Raw genomic sequence first — 14,191 nt, forward strand, 5'->3', positions numbered from 1 at the left:
GTAGAAAGAGAGAGGGTTGGAAAAGAGTGACACAAACTTATTATTAAATAAGTTTGTGTCACTCTATTATAGTTATTATAGTTTAATAATATACTCTTCTTTTTAATTCTATTCTTGAAATCTAAAATCTTGAATCGAGTAAAGTATAAAATAAAAGAAATTTGAATGACAACTAAAATCAAAGTCACATTACTTTGGGAAAAAAAATTTTGCTTAATGTTTCCAACTTCTGCTCATGTTTTTTTTTTTCATTTCATTTCATGAGTTGATCTTTCATTTTTTTTTATCTTCTAGTAATTACTCTATTTTTTCATTTATTCTGTCGATATATTCTCTTGCACCTGTCGTTTATAATTGCGCAAAAAAACTGACTTAAAATCGATAACATTTAATTATTTAAAATAATGACTAATTCATTTAAATTAGTAAATAGTTTTAAATATTCAAAATAAAACTTTGAAAAAAGATAAGAAATTACTTGTAAAATTTTGGAAATATAATAAATATTTAATTCTAAAATAATAGAAATTTATATTGAAGTGGAGGAAATTTATATTCACTGGGAAATCTGGAGGCTGTTAAATGTCTAAGTGTAAAAATAGAAGAATAAACTTTAAACTCATTTAGTTATTTAAAACTTTTATAATATTGTCTAATTTTTGTTCCCATATAAAAATGATTATTTACTTAATATGAAAAGAATTGAAAAAAAAATTAATAAATAAAAAATAAATTTCGGTATATTAATACTTTTAAAGCTGAAAATAAAAGGAAACTTATCTTCACATTATCTTGATTTAGCTTTTTGCTTAAAAAAATTGAAAGAAGATTTAAAAGGTTTACAGATTTTTGGTAGAACTTCACACCCTTGCTTGAGCTAGATCATCGCAGTATATTAAAAGTACGAGTAACATACAAAATTGAATAGTTATCGAGGATTTGGATCCGTGTTTTATTGGAGTAAATGGCTGTCTCTGATTTAGTAACTGCGTAAAAAATGATATGAAGATAAAAATTAATGTTGATGATCTATTTATTTCATAATCATATTTGAAAATATGAAAAGGATGAAAATTTAATTTACAAAGAATGACAAGAGATCATGTTAAATAAAATCAATTTGAATAACACAAATCGATCAAGTAATTATCATGATATTTGAGTTTGAAAATAGAGATATTTTCATAGAAGTAAGATCTAAAATTATTTACGGGAACAAACGGTTCTCTTGTGTGACAAAAGAATAATTCAATAATTCATTAACTGTTTATCGTTATACAGTGCAAAACACTAAAAATTCTTTAAAAAATTCATTTTCTGAAATATAAATAAATGATAGCTAGTCTTATAAGAAAAAGCAGATTTGAATTTAGAAAATCGGTCTGTTGGTTCAAATGATGTAACACTTGAGTTTGTTTTGACCAAATATTTATTTAATAACAAGACATTGGCCTTTATCCTTTTTAATTGAAGGCTAAAATAAAGAATTAAAAAGGAGAAAGCCGCTAAAAAAGAAACTGCGATTTACAAGAAGTACTTGGTGTAATTGAGTTAGTATCGATTAATCCTAACTGATATAGAAATAGATAAAAGAAATGCTGGACACTCTTCGTCATTTCATTTCTTATTGCCTATAAGGTTCTGGCACAAAAAAAAACATGGAATTTAAAAATCGCTGCTAGATCCCAAGCTCAAAATATATTCGCCATTCTGAATGTTTGTTTACCGTAAAGGCAAAAAATGAAAGCCTGAAAATATTACGTTCTTAAATTAGCTTTCTTATCTTCCATTAAAATTGGAAAAAATAAATTAAATTTATGATATTTCATCTAGATAAAATCAAAAATATCACTAACGCGGATAAAGAGCTAAAAATATGAGAACTTCGAATAAAATTAATGTATGTATTTTAAATTTATATTTTCCATTAAAGACCGTAAATATACAAGATATATATATATTTGCTTCAGATAGCTTCATAAAACTTAGCTTCACGCATCATTCATACATTCAACCAGTATTATTTTCATTTACATAAATTAGTGAATGAAGAAACGTGTGCGGCGCCTACTAATTTATATCAGCTACCACGTATCGAGCTAATAACAGATACATTATCGATCGTCAACACCTCTACGTAACAGAACAGTGAATGTAGCACAACTGACGGACATGTAGTGATATAATAAAATGTCAAACATTCATCATCTAACATCATACATCCTAACCGCATGCTGTTTTCCAATGTAACTTTGAAAATCATTATTGTTATCCTATTTTCCTTTACTTGTTGCTGTTTCCATCACCGTAATAATTAACTATATGTCACATCTACTGGATTACTTAACTACGTTATTAAAATTCACGTCAATCCACATACTCACGTAGTACACAAACATACCGGCGGGTGGGCTCGTGTACGCAACACACACACACACACACCAGCTACAAAACTATAATTTATTTGAAAAGAATTAGTAGGTGGTCAAACCATTGTCCTTCGATATTTACAATTCTCCAACCTCTTCTAAATAGACCATTGCAATGTTTATTTTTCATAATAATTGTAATTTTATTTTTATGTAACATAAGAATGTAGTTCATAAAATGTTATTCAGTTTTGTTAGAAAAAGAATAACGTGAAAGTTTTATTATTAGAAAAAGAATAACGTGAAAAATTTTGTTGCCTTTTAAAATATTGTATTAATTACATAACAATGTTGTGTAGAATGATGTTATTTTTTTTTTTCGACGAAGTATCCTTTATCCATATTTAACTTACTTCATTATTTCGAAATACAATAACACACTCCTGATCGTTAAAATTATTAAGAATATCATAAAGATAACTGTAAAAATATTAAGGAAATCAAAGTTGTAAAAACATGTATACAGTAAGCAATTAATCATAGCCGGCCTTCTTTTGATACATTTCACATAATTTTTTGTGTTGCAGTTTGTTTGGTACAATTTTATTTAACAGGTATATGCAAAATAAACTACTCTCATACACTGTCTTTAAACATCCGGACTGTTTTCAAAAAGTATTCTACGAGAAAATAACGCCAAAAATGCAGATCACCTACCGTTCAAAATAAATCCGAAAACATTAGTATAATTTTTGTAAATGAATATTTACATGCATTGAAATTATAATACTATAATAATTAACGATAATTATCAATTTTCTCAAACTAACATTTATCCAGATGATAAGCAGTCATATAGGTTGTTTGATGAGTATTATTGGTTTTGGCAAAAAATGTAGTATCTTTTCACATAAAACTGAATGCCCTAAACCAAAACAATGAAATTATATTCTGATATTACAACATAGTAACAAACAAAAGTTTTAAACCAACTTCTTCATAAACAAATTAATTGTAAATAAAGCTCGTTTATTTCTATATTGTGATAAATGTTTGGAGCACAACAAATAAAGCGGGTTACAGATTTTATAAATTAACGATAAGGAGCAGAGCAAGGGATTTAACCGTTATCGGTAAAATCGGCGAAGTGAGGAAGCACGTGACCTTTTACCAGTGATTGATTTTAAAAGTACTAAGCTTTTAGTTCTCAACAAATCTCCCGAATTGACGAGCTCAAACTCTGTTGCAAAAAATGTTTGCCACTTCGATCCGTTTCCTTAATTTTCCAATTCAAAGAAATACTTTGATTTCCGGTCCGTTCCGAATTAAATCGCCGACATTAAAAATATGTTTCTTTCTTTTAGGATGAAAATATTTTATCAGCTTTTATTTTTATTGTGTATGACACAATAACATCAAATTTATCTCCCTTACAAAGTAAATTTAATTTCCTAAGGAAAGCAATATACTTAAAACCTTTACTCTGTTGTTACGTTGTCTTTCCTTTTGGGTACGTTTATCTTCTGAATTATTTGCCCTGTGATCTTGAGTCCGTTCCGGGAAACAGTCTTTATCCCTATCACAATTTTCAACAGAACCGGAAGAAGCCAAAGTTAATAAACATGACTATTAGTAGAGATCTTCGTTCATGGCTTTTTTATATAAAAAATAATATTACTCATTAGTTACGTCAACTATTTGCAGAGCCTACATAAATATCTCCATTGTGTTTTTTTTTTCTTTTATAAATCCAATCCACCAAGTACATTTAAAATCTCTTTCGTTTTTGATTAAAAAAAACATGATTATTGTGTATTTTATTTTGCAATATCACGGAAAAGTTACTAGATATAATTACTTTTAATTCAATCAATTTTTTATGTAAACCATCGAGAAGTATTGTGCTCGTTTACAATTACAAGCTTCAATATTATCATTTAATATAACACGATAGATTCAGGTTTTGATAGATAATATTAATGAAGATAAGCAGTAGCTATAAAAAAAAATTACGCCGAATGGACCACGAAATAGCAAATTTCCTGCTGTTTTTTTCCTGAAACCTACATCATAATCATGAAATGAATTAAATTATAATTCAAGATAGTTTAAAAAATGTATTGTTTAAAAAATCTACTTCAATAAGGTTCAGAAATGCTAATTAATGCATTTGTCTCTAAAATTTGCAGGACTTGCTTCAAAAAGCAGCAGAATTATTAATATCGCTAGGATTTTTCCAAATACAGAGTAGGTACTAATCCATTTGATCAAATTTAGAAAAATCGTAGCGGTATTAATAATTCTGCTGCTTTTTTAAGCAAGTCCTTCAAATTTTAGAGACAAAGGCAGCCAATTAGCATTTCTGAACCTTATTGAAGTAGAATTTTTTTTTAACAATACATTTATCTAATTTGTTTGAATAGATTACTACCTACTCTGTATTTGGTATCATATTGTATAAATGGAATGTATATATTTATGGGATTTTATATCAATTGAAACGGTATTTTTCTGCTACACATCACTAGGTTCTGTATTATGTTTTTTCTTACTGCTGGGTTCCTATGTCGCCATTATATGGTATTCATATCCAAACTGATTTGTTAGTCGAGTTAAAAATCTCATCTAACAAATCTAATTCCTAGTGAGATACTTAGTTCGACAAATGAAAAATAAAAAATAGTACCCATTCAGAGACTTGCCGTGTTTCACAAGCTTCCGTGTGACGCTTAAGCTATCTCAACATCATCAACGTTATACTTCAACTTTCTACGTTTTCAACTTTCTGTTGTTCAGTATTTTCAAACACAACCTTTTTGTCCATAATTGCTAGTAAATTCGTCCACTTACTTTTGGATAACACACACTAATCATTTTATCTAACACATTTATTAAGCCCTTTTATCCGTACTACGCTTTCGAAAAGTATATCGATTAATTCTGTTTATTAATTAATGGGTAGCGTTTTTTATTCTTTATCTTCATCAACATTAAGTTCATTCTTAAATGTTATCTCATTCTCTTGGCTTAAATATATCTTGACACTAATCTAAAACACGCCCTTTAATTTGTTCAACATTTCTAAATAATTTAATAATTTTTAATAAATGCCCATCTCCGTGGCGCATTGGCAGCGTCTCGGCCTCTCATCCGGAAGTCCTGGGTTCGAAACCCCGACAGGCATGGCATTTGTCATACGCTAAAAAAATAGGAATTTCATTTCCATATCCCACTCACGATCTTTAAGCTTATAAAAAAAATTGTGTAAGATATTATTGGTTTCACTCCAAAAGTGCACGTTAGAGTCCGAAGTGGGGACACCTTACTTTTACCTTACAACCTTCCTTTACCAAATTCCTTGCGTAACATAATATAAAGGGGAGAGAAGATGCCAGTTATCCTGTCTCTTATGCTATGAAGTAGAAACTCTCATATAATTCCAACTATCCTAAGATTCTTAATCCGAATTCTCTACACTAGATTAAGCCAACTTTTTTCTTCGGATAAAAAATTTACGCCAACCAATTTTTTTTAAGTTAGTTTTTATTATTTTTCTAATTTAGGTACTTATTTTACAAGTTCTACAAAAATAATTGAAATGAACAATTTGCTGTTACACTTAATTTAAAAAACTGAAAATGTGATAACTGAAATTTGACAGTGACACATGTAAATTTTATATGTATATAAATAATAAATAAATATGAGAAAAACTTTTCATAACAGCTGTCTTATAATGTAAAAAAAGCGGTTATGAAAAGTGTTACTCATGAGTAGCTTGAATTCTACAACGCCAGGCCATATTTATCTTAAATATATAAAACCAGAATTGCATTTTTCTGCAAAAGCGGGGTAGAAAAAATAAAGGGATATGTTCTAAAATTAAAGGTCTCGTTTAAAACAAGTTAATTTGTAAAACGTATATATTTTTGCTTATCTAGAAATAATAAACTTTTATTCTTACGTTCGTTGTCTTTCTTCATGCGTTAGTGAAAATATATTGCACGGAACGCCTTATTAAAATAAGAGCACTAGACAGTATCATGACGTTTATGTAACCTTTCTAAGATTCAAGTATCGTCAGTTTTTTCTAAATTATGTATTTTAAAATAGATCCAATTTTATAAAATGAGAAAACATGATTTTTGAATTATCTAACAAAAAAAAAAAATTATTTAATTCCCTTACTGCTTTGTAATATTTTAGATTTGTTATCAGGAAGGATTACTTAGAGAATATTATTACGATATATTTTTACTCTTCGATGTAAAAATTAGTTTTTCACTTACTTTTCTAGTATTGATTTTTAAGATTATTTATTACCAATAAAGGAAACAAATCATTTACTTTTGATTAATAAAATGTATTATATTCGATAAAAAAAGCGTTATAGGTTCGTTAAAATAATTTGGTGTCAATGTCACAACAAAATTTACACTAAAAAAAAAATAGCTTTCTTTCTATTAGATTTACAGTGCATCTCCTGAGCAAAAAAATTATTGAACTACAAAATAACACTCACTGGGTGTGATTTCTCTGTGTATTCATTAAATATTCTGTGCTTTCACCTAACTGGTAGAATTCAGGAATCCTAATTTATTTAAGTCTTTTTTTTCAATATTTATGTTTATAATTTTGAGTTGAGTAAAATTAAGCAATTGTTTTAAGATAAATGATTCACAGTATAAATATATTAACGTGGAGTGTTTTAAAATTTAATTGAAATAAACATATTCTATTTATTATAGTTACGATAAAAACCACCATCTAATACATTTTCGTAATTAAATTGTAAAAAATTAAAATCCAGGGGGCCCATTATGATAATCAATCGTTTTAATATTGTATACTTTTTCCCTGAAACTGAAAATACAAGTTCATTTTGAATTATCAGATTACACTAGTCAATTAATTAGTTTTTATGAAGATAATTAAACCAGGAAAACCTAGAAAATTTGTAGTATTAATCTATTATTTAAATTTTCTCTTTAGAAATGAGATTGAAAAGAGATTCCCACTGTGAGCCATTTTTAAACGGTAAAATCCTAATATGACGTCTTCTGTTCTTATCTGGTCGATATTTCACCGGCCAAAATTCAGTCGCGTATGAATAGTATAGTAAAATCTATTAACAAAACTGGAAGTTTCGACTGACGCTCTGTAAATTACTGAAATCTATAGTACGAGTATCGGAAGTAATCATTTAATTATCCATGATAAGCTGAATTGCTGTTTATCATGTTCAAGGGGGGTTCCCAGACAGTCGACTCAAAATAGAAATCCGAATTCACATTTGTACGGAAATTAAACGGTAAAACGTTTTTAGTTTGCATAGCTAATAATTATTTTGAGCAGGAATTCAATCATCAGAATATGGATTGGAAACATTCAATTAGCTCGCTAGAAAAAAATTCAAAACCTAAGCGTCAACCGGTAAAGCGATACTAACGGTGTTTTGGGGCTATAAAAGCCCAATTTATTGCTATTTGGAAGAAAAACTTATGTTCAACAGTGAGTACTATTTTGGCTATTGCTAAAAAATAAAGTTGAAACCTACAATAAGGAGAAAATGTCCTGATTCTCTTTGAAAAGGTAATTCTTCTTTATGATAACGGCCGCTCCCATAAAAGTTTCCGTTCAAAAGACAAGGGAAGCTATTCAAAAGTCTGATCGGAAGCTGTTGCCCTATCTACTTTATAGTCCCGATCTCACATATCTTCTTTCTTTTTTTTTTGTTTTAACTTGACATCAATGAGCGAGTCAAGGATGATTCAAACATCAGGTATAACAATTTTTTTATTACAGCAATATAACATTCTTATTACAAAAAGTTCAACAATTATTTATTACTGGAATAAGAACGCTCACAGAAAGACTAGACAAGTACCTAAATGAAGCCTGGGATTATGGAGAACATTAGGATTAGTTACTACAGTGTCACTGAACAAATAATATTTTTTCTACAGTCACTTTCGTCTTTAGTTTTTAATAATGTTTTTCATAATGCAATACACCTTAAGAGTCACTCAGTTTTAAAAATGCCACCTACCATCCCGAACTGAACCTGACTGAAAATCTGCTCACTAATGAAATGTCATGGTGGAGTACAACTTCTGTGAGAGAAGTTTGAACGCATGACTCCTTTAAAATTGTAAATCGATACATAAACTAGTTAAAATGATGGGAAAATATTTATCACTAACGGTGATAAATAGTGAAGACAATTTTATTGTTAATACCGTATTAAATTTTGATGGCAATGAAGATATTATATGGACAGTGAGCAAATTAATCAAGACTTGGTATGAATTAACAGTAGTCTATTTACATTGGCTAACGATTAAACAGATAGTAGGATACAATTATCAATATTGTGTTGGTGTCAAATAAATTCGCTTTGATGGCAACAATAATGTAGCAAGATTTCATTGTTAATTTCTACAATGCTACATGAATAACATAGTACCTTGAAAAAATTCCATACATTATTTCTATACAAATCCAAAAAAGTTTAAAAAGCACTTCTTTGCACTCTGCTAGTACTTTCTTGTCCATGACTACACTTCTGACATTTTGGTAAAAACTAGAATACTTCTTAATTTTTTCACCATTTATTTTTTTTTAATTTTCATCTTTTATAAGTACTGTGTCTAAGTGATATAAATTCCTTCACATGTACCAATTATTACCAACGCTTGTTGTATAAAGAACAAGTAGCATTAAATCAATTGTCTGCGGTCAAGAGGTGTGGAGAATTGGCCAGTCCCTTTTTCCTTTAGAAGCATAGAAACACATTTTAATATTTACGGTGATTTAAAAAATGATGCTTACAGATACAAATACTTCATTTTATTATAATTTTAAATACTGCAGAGAACTATTGTAATCTATGTATACTTATCTGTTCTTCCTTTTGCAGAACTGAAATTTATGTTACTGTAAAGGACTGGAAAAAATTCATAATATAATAAATAAATACAAATAATTTTTAGAATTGATTATAACCGTCTCTTCCAAAAGTAACTTTCTTGTTTTTTTATTAATGTTTAGATTCAATAAAGCTTAAAAATTTTCTACTATAAATATTCTTTTATTTTATTTTTATTTTTTGAGGCAAAAAGCTTTTTAATAAAAATGAAAAGACAGAGCCAAAAACCAAACAACAGAATATATACATTTTTCAGAGGTGGGGAATAAATTTTTAAAAGCTTTTCTGAAAATACTCATATATCGGTTATGCTTAACAAATTTTCTTAAATTTTTTTTCTCTGCTCACCGGGCTGGTCTAGTGGTTAAATCGACATCGCAAATCGACTGATTTTGATGTCGAGAGTTCTAAGGTTCAAATCCTTGTAAAGGTAGTTAAAGTAAAGTTACTTTCATATGAATTTGAATACTAGATCGTGAATACCGTGTTCTTTGGTGGTTGAGTTTCAATTAACCACACTTCTCAGAAGCGGTCGACCTTAGACTGTACAAGACCACTTCATTCACACTCATACGTATCATCCTCATCCTCTGACGTAATACCTTACGGTGGTTCCGAAGGCTAAAGAGAAAAAGAGAGAGAAATAATCTTTCTCTAAAACTAACACCCCTTAAGTATTGGCCCCTTAAGTATAATAACAAACAGGAAATTTTCAAAAACTTTTTCTGCATTTTAGTTCCAGGGTCGATAATTTAAAGAAAATTGAAACATTCAAAATATTTTAACCGAAGGAAGATAGACAAAGAACAAACACATACATTTCAATTTTAAGAGGTGGTAGTTGATTTTCGAAAATTTTAAGAGATAGGGTGGTTATTATTGCATTAATAAAGGAGAGAAGGTTAGATTAAAGAATCTGATCGTTTGATCTCGCCCACCGATTTACTAAACAGATTATCTAATTTTTTTTCATGATAAATAATATTATTTTAAACTCTTAATATTTGGCTGAATTTTTTAGGTTTTGTCGTTGTCATAAATATTATTTCTAAATTTGACAGTTTATAAAAAGTAGGTAAAATGTTCTTATTATTTTAAAACATTATCATTCGACTCACCTTAGATCGACTCATGTTATAAACGTTTCTAATGATGCAGAAAATACAACAACAAAAAAATTGTAAATGAGTTTTTAATCGGTTATGTTGTATCATTTTAACGTATAATTTACCTGGGAAAAAGAAGTTCAATTTCGATTTTGTTGGTAGTGTCCGTCGGATTGTTGGAAGGTACGATATTTTGTGATGCTAGCTCGTAATTATGAATAATGATTTTCTAATTGTTTTGGTTGAATGAATTGTAATACACTCTTTTATTTACTCTATATTTTATTTCTATTATGAGATATTTATAAAAAATATTACTAAAGACCTTCCTAAATTTTTTTTGTAAAAATTTATATCCTTATAATCCTACCTTTGTGTATCACGTATATGTTCGTGTCACATTAGATTTAATTAATTTTGCCTTTGTCGAACTGACCCCTTGTTCATTAAATTCTATCATTTTCTACATAAAAATAATGGTCCCACAAAATTTTATTATAAAAATAAAAATTAAACATTAAAAATGAAGATATTAGGCTTCAATTATTTTTAATTTTGATTACTGGTTGGTTGGATAGTGGGTGTTATGTTACATTACGCGATCAGAATTTTTTATATACTTATTGAAACAGAAACATAACAGGCTGAGGCTCAATAATAATTATTATGATGGTAAATGATTTGATTTTGATTACTATGATTTTCGGTAAATTATGAAAAATATTCATTGAAATTTGATATTTTTTTTCATTTTATCATTCTCCGTTCGTTTCCAAGCATTTTATTGCAGCGTGGTATTATTATCTTGGTGCGTACAATAAGATATACATTTTTTTAAGGCGGTCCGTTTTATTTCTCACTAACTTTTATCTAATAAAATATAAATAAATATAAATTCCAAAAATTACCTTCATCTCAATATCTGATTAGTCGGAAGGTGTTATTAAATTTCCTATCGTGAAAACCAAAGGTTTTTATTTATTTAATTTTTGGTTTTATTAGTCGATTTCAGTTTATCAGTCTTTATCATTTACTAAAGGTTTTATTGGTTAATGTTTCATGTTTATAAAAAGAAATAAACCATTATTCTTAGCCGTACTTGTCAACTTCTTGTACAATGGTAGTAATGGTAAAACGTAAAATAATACGAAGTAAATTAGTTTCTTATGCATTTTTTAATAAAAAACAAAAGGTTATATCTAAGATTTAAAGTATTTAATTAATACAAACCTCAGGTTCTACAGAATGTTTAAAGTAAAATATTTTAGTAATCTTAATACTTGAAATAAAATTTCAATGAAGCATTTCATCTAATCTGGTGGATGCCTAGTTTCAAATTACAAAAAAAATCCCTTTCGACACGCCAGAAGACGGAGATAGATTTCATCGGTACTAAGTAAGGGATAAGAAAGATTCCCACCTTAAAGTTAAGAAAAACTTTAAATTTACTCGATACGACAATGGTTGCATGTGAAAGAAAGTTTATATGTTTAGCATACGACAAATAAGCCCCATCTTACAATTCTAACAGAATTTTGCTCATCTCTTGCCGTAAGGGTTAGTCATATCAAAAATTGTTACAGACTAAAGTTTTAGGTAATGATTAGGAGAATAACGACCATTTTAAACCGATTCGATACTGTGCCTATTAAGGGAGGTATGATTTTTTTGTCCTGGAAACCCAATTTTACCACCACCGGCCAATGATTGGCGATATCAAAAATCTTTACTGAAATAAGTTTTAAGCCCTTATCTAAAGAATAGTAGGAACTTTAAACGAGTTCGATATTTTTCTTAATAAGGAAGTTATATTTTATTGTGGGTCCAACCTGTTTTGAAATTACACTTAATAGTGATAGTTTTTGCACTGTTTTAATAAATTTCATTAGTCCGTTGACGGAGTGGAATCAATCACACGGGTGGTTTAAAGAAAATTGCGCCACATTGCACACATCTAACAGGTCAATGGCTTTTTTATAAAATGTCTTTGGCGAACGAATCGGTTCGAGGGGTTTGTGGCCTGTACGATCACCCGATCTGACTACCCTAGATTACTTTCTAAGGGGAGCAGCGAAATTAGCAGTATATCGCCCCACACCGTGCAGGATTGATGAACTAAAAATTTCATTACGACATATACACGAGCCGACAAGGCGAAGTTCATATTCGTGGAGGACCACAGCCCTGTTATTTTGTTTGGCTATCGCAGAAATTGAGATATAACACAGCAGTACTGTTTGGGCTTGGTCCTACTGAACAAAGTCACATGCTTGTCAATTCGTTCTAAACAAGAAATTTTTCCGTTTAAAATAGGTTACTGTATTTTTGGAACCTGTAATTTCTTTCTAATACGGTAATAACATAATTTAAAATATTAATTTACATTACTGTATTCGTAAATGAAATAAATGTAACGTGCGATTAATTACAATAATTTAATTAAGTAAACGTTTTCACTAAAACGGTATCGTAGTTCAAAGAATTATATTCAAGGCTGATAGTAATGATATGGCCATACATGCCTACCGAATCACAACAAACTGGATATAGCTGCAGAATAAAAAATAAAATAATATTTTTATATTAATTTACTAAATAATTAAACAATCAATATTGCACCAGTTTATTCTGCTGTTTCAGTAAAACTATCTTCTGCGATAGGCCAACAACCCTCGATTTCTGAGCTTGAGTCAGTTTCACTTCCACCAGAACTAATTTCCAATTCGTTTTCACTATCTAATGTCTCATCATCGTCCATTCCTATATTTATAATTATACTTTCACCATCTATTATGGCATCTTCCATTAACGCATCTGTTTTCCAGTAAGAATCCGTTATCTCCTGAACTTTCGACACTGATCTTTTCCAGTTTTCTAAAGTAATTGACGAAATTTCATCTAATGTAACGCGGCTCTCAGTTCTATTAATGACATGCGGTGTCGATTTTTTTTATAACTAGATTCCAAATGAATTCAATCGGCTAAAATTTTGGTGGTAGGGTGGCAATCTAAGAACTAATTTCTTTGTTATTTAGTATTTTGTCTAATCATATTTTGTGGTTCGGGGCAGTGTATTTTGACAATTTCTAAAAGTTATTCTTTTTGTTAGATCTGGGTCGTAGTTAATTTTATTTTTTTGGAGCTATCCTTGAATATCTTTTTTCAGTTATTTAGATGACGGAGTTTTATTTATTTATTTACTTTCTTTTTTTGTTTATTATGATAAGGCGCATTATCTGTGATTAAAATACAATTTATCGGTAGTCCTGGGATATCTTGCTTTACAATATACTTCAATAAATTTTAATTGTTCATCTATTTATGATAATCTTCTGTTTTACCTTTGGAATCGTACATTAAAAAAGCACCATCTATGAATCCCATGTTCCCACCCACATGAGCCACAACTAAACAATCACTGGCCCTACTGTTAACAAAAATATGTCTGGTACATCGTCACTTTTCCAGCATCTTTTTTACCGAATAATGTGTGTGCACCCATGTATGTTAATTTCATTAAGTGTATGACTAGACTCTTTTGATCAGAAGTTACATTTTTTCTCAGATGTCTAAGAAGAAATGTACGTTTTCCGATTACATCATTTCGTTCACACAAAATCAGTCTATACATTTACACTTTCTGAATTGAAATCCCATAGATTTTATAACTTTCTTTAATGTTTCCTTATTAGCGGTAAAATTGAGTTCCTTGCGACAAAATATGTCTAATTTTCGTCACACCTATAGAAATCATCTATTTCTATTTATTATGAGGAGTATATTTCTTT

General features: G+C 29.1%; 1 protein-coding gene across 1 annotated transcript in view; it reads right to left on the bottom strand.

Annotated features, from left to right (window-relative positions):
• Positions 1–14,191, bottom strand: part of LOC142318196 (tachykinin-like peptides receptor 86C) — a 734,981-nt gene that overhangs the window by 522,715 nt on the left and 198,075 nt on the right. The gene's annotated exons all lie outside the window — the stretch shown is intronic.

The sequence above is a fragment of the Lycorma delicatula genome, chromosome 1, assembly GCF_047948215.1.
Source record: "Lycorma delicatula isolate Av1 chromosome 1, ASM4794821v1, whole genome shotgun sequence".
Lineage (NCBI taxonomy): Eukaryota > Metazoa > Arthropoda > Insecta > Hemiptera > Fulgoridae > Lycorma > Lycorma delicatula.